General features: G+C 43.4%; 1 protein-coding gene across 1 annotated transcript in view; it reads left to right on the top strand.

Annotated features, from left to right (window-relative positions):
* The window catches only part of LOC107372386 (E3 ubiquitin-protein ligase RNF19B), a 5,522-nt gene extending 2,436 nt beyond the window's left edge, over positions 1 to 3,086 (top strand). Inside the window, exon 4 of the mRNA XM_015940614.3 lies at positions 1 to 3,086. This exon is cut by the window's left edge and continues 805 nt beyond it. The gene's annotated coding sequence lies outside the window, so the exon portion shown is untranslated.
* Positions 3,087 to 3,386: the final 300 nt, after the last annotated feature.

Raw genomic sequence — 3,386 nt, forward strand, 5'->3', positions numbered from 1 at the left:
CCGGAGTTAACTGTGCACAACACCAGAGCTTCTGAGTCAGAGATACGCCGGGCTGACCGCTGGGTAAAACCGGGTAGAACACAGAGGTCTCCGGAGAGCTCCACAAGCCAATAGTCGGAACCCAGCTCCACCAACATGTTACATTTCAACCCATTTCCTAAAGTGCAGCGTTATGTTAAATGCACTGGGTTTTACCCTATTACATTTAAATTTCATGGTTAAACAGTACATGTTAAAATCTAAGCTCAGCTCGGCAGTGACCTAAAATACATAATTTTACTTACCGAAAAAAATGAAGTGGAGACTCCTTGGATGCTCTATTAGTGCCACAGCAAGTCATTTTGTCCAACAATTGCACAAATAATATCCAAAAAAGATTACACACACAAACACAGAGACTCAAAATCCCAGAGCAGTTTCCAAGCCAGACCGAGGCTCTACTGAGGTCTTTCCACGGAGCTAGCTCTGTGGTCACGTGGGTCAGATGCTCATTAATTATACAGAATTTTAGGCTTTTAATACACTTAAACAGAAGAGTGAGAAAAAAATGCACCCCCCTCAGAGTTGTCATGAGTGTAAACTAGATCATTTAAACAAAAAACATGTTTTGGTACCAGGCTGTAAACATGTTTATTTCTGCTGTGAAATTGGTATTTTTAACATGGGCGTCAATGAGGATTTGCTCGCTTCTGACACCAGCCCCCAGCGGATGAGGGTGGAACTGCAATTTATTTCACTTCCGGGTTTGCCTCAATTTTTCACCCGCATTGTGGGGGCTTGGTCACACCAAAGCCAGCCTGAACAGGTGAGTTTTCAGCTGTGAGTCCACTGATCTCAGGCTCAGGAGGAGAGCGGTCCAGAATCTGGGGGCCACAGTGGCAAATTATCACCTCTGGTCTTCAGCCTGGTACGCTGCACAACCAGTAGCCTTTGGTCACTGGACCTCATGGACCTGCTGGGGGTGTAGGGACTGAGAAGAGCAATATAATATAATCATTCTGGATATAAAATCATAGAGTTTAATGGACGTGGTTGCTTTTTCATGCTGAGCGACGTTTAACAGAATGACATCATGTAGTCGATCATAAACTATCACTGTTTTAAAAGTTACACATACAATTTGGAGTTTCAGCCTCCATCTCACGCGCTCTTCTTAGACTAGGCAGCTTATAGAATATTTCTATGACAGACATGTGTCCAACTCCATATTCACACAGCCGTTTGGAGTCTTCTTCCATGCGTATGCCCTTACAAACCAACAGGACCTTTGCACACATATCTGACAACTAAACACAGGTGAGTCATCATGCTGACTGATTCTGCACATGCTCGCGCGAGCACACACACATTTATCATAGTCATACCCATGGACGTAATTTTCACTTTAGAAGTGTGTGTGTGTGTGTGTGTGTGTGTGTGTGTGTGTGGGGGGGGGGGGTATCTTTACAGTATGCTCTAATGGGAAACAGGCTTCAACATAAAAGGTTGTTTTCTGCTTGGTCCTAGAGCTCAACCAGTGTCAATTTAACATAGCGTAATATTGTTTTTGGATGGTAAAGAGTGCAGGGGTCAAAACTTGACTTTGGAAAAAGTGGGGGGGACATGCCCCCCCCCCCCCCCCCCCCCACACACACACACACAAAATTACGTCCATGGTCATACCTGAAGGCCACTCAGACGTTTCCTCTATCTTCTTCCTCAACTGCAGCACAGTCATGGTCTGAAGCTCATCGTGGTCGCACAAGTCTATTATCTTGTGATTTAGATAGAAGTCAATCACTGTTACTCTGACCATCATCCCAGTGTTGTTCCTGTCTCTGGTGATGGTCCGAGCCCGCTAACGCTGTCTAACGTTTAGAAGGGAACGCAACACATAAGCTGGAACATACTGAGCGGTGGGATTCAGAATATAAAGTCCTTTGGTTTAAATTGTTGTCATAATATACAAAGAAGCTAGTCGCAGCTAGCTAGCGTACACATGCACGCCTTCCAGAACTCTCACCCCTCCCGTTGACTAAAACGTAGACATGAAAATGTAGACACGCCATTAGCATAACAGTGTAGCTGCCTTATTGGATGGGTCTCCAGATTCCCTGAAGTCAATGCGGCTTTAGGGTTACAACAACAGGCGTAATATTGAAAACATATCACATGGGATTACTATAGGGAGCCTAAATCTACTTCAGCACCATGGGTTCCCGGAAGAACGAAAACATGAATGGAAGTCAACGGGGCTAAAAACGCTACTTTGCCTTACGCCTTGGATCACACATGTTGTACTGCAATTTAAATGAAAAATATTGATGGATGTTTCGACCACGCAAGTCACGTACTTTGAAATTTATTTGCTGGTAAAAGTTCGTATTTAGTATGTCTACAAACTAGAAATCAGCAAGTCGCGTATGTTGCAAGTCCCAGCCGGTCAAGACTTAGAAACAGTGGTCAGAAACAGGGGTCACAGAAGGGTCAGAAGGACAAGAGTTCAGGACTTGCTGTCGGGGACAGAACTAGGCAAAAGGTCAAGAGACAGGCTGGCTTCCCTGGTTCCACCCATGGCCCCACCCCTGGATCCACCTCTGGCGGGAAAAGAAGAAATGGAGAAGAGTGAAGACAGCCCATTTGGATCCAGAAGTTCTCACGAATGCTGAAGGAAGACCTACAATTTGCTACCAACATGAAGATTTATGACCTGTGTTCTCATGAAGGAGTGCTGCATATAACGTTTTGTGCCCTCATGTGAATGCTGAATGAAGTAATAATGACACCAGATGTTTTATGTTGAGCTAAAAAGTGTATTTGGTAAATGACCCCTTGACCTAAACTGTCAGGAGAGAATGATATGTGACTCTTACATTGTGTAAAGCAGTCTCAGGAATGATATAAAAAGGATGCAGCTCAGATCGAAAGGGTAGCAGTTTGGAGAGTTTTGGAGAGTTTGGGGCGATTTTCAGAAGACCGAGTTGGTGTAAATCAACTCTCTTATTTAATCATTTAGAACTAATTCCTCCTTGGGGGAAGCGGTTGTTTTATATTTACTCATTTTTGTATTTTTCTATTTTGTAATAAATTTTTTTGAAAAAGAAACATACCGGTAATCCTGATTATTTCAGGTTTTCTCTAAAGCTTCACGAGTGGGAGCCCTGACCATTCATTGCACAGAGGTAAGCACATTAATTATGGGTTCTTGAATTATCAGGACTTACTTTACGGTTTGTGACAGATTAATATAAAGAAACCTTAAGATAAGGGGAGCGTGACTCCTCCCTCACCCGCGAGTGACGAGTTGTCTTAAGGATGATAAAACCAGAACATTAGTGGTTAATTTTGGCTCTGATTCGCAAGTTGAAAAAGTCTCTATCAGCTGGAGGGTTGGATTAATTAAATAA

Source organism: Nothobranchius furzeri, chromosome 2 (assembly GCF_043380555.1).
Source record: "Nothobranchius furzeri strain GRZ-AD chromosome 2, NfurGRZ-RIMD1, whole genome shotgun sequence".
NCBI classification, from domain to species: Eukaryota; Metazoa; Chordata; class Actinopteri; order Cyprinodontiformes; family Nothobranchiidae; genus Nothobranchius; species Nothobranchius furzeri.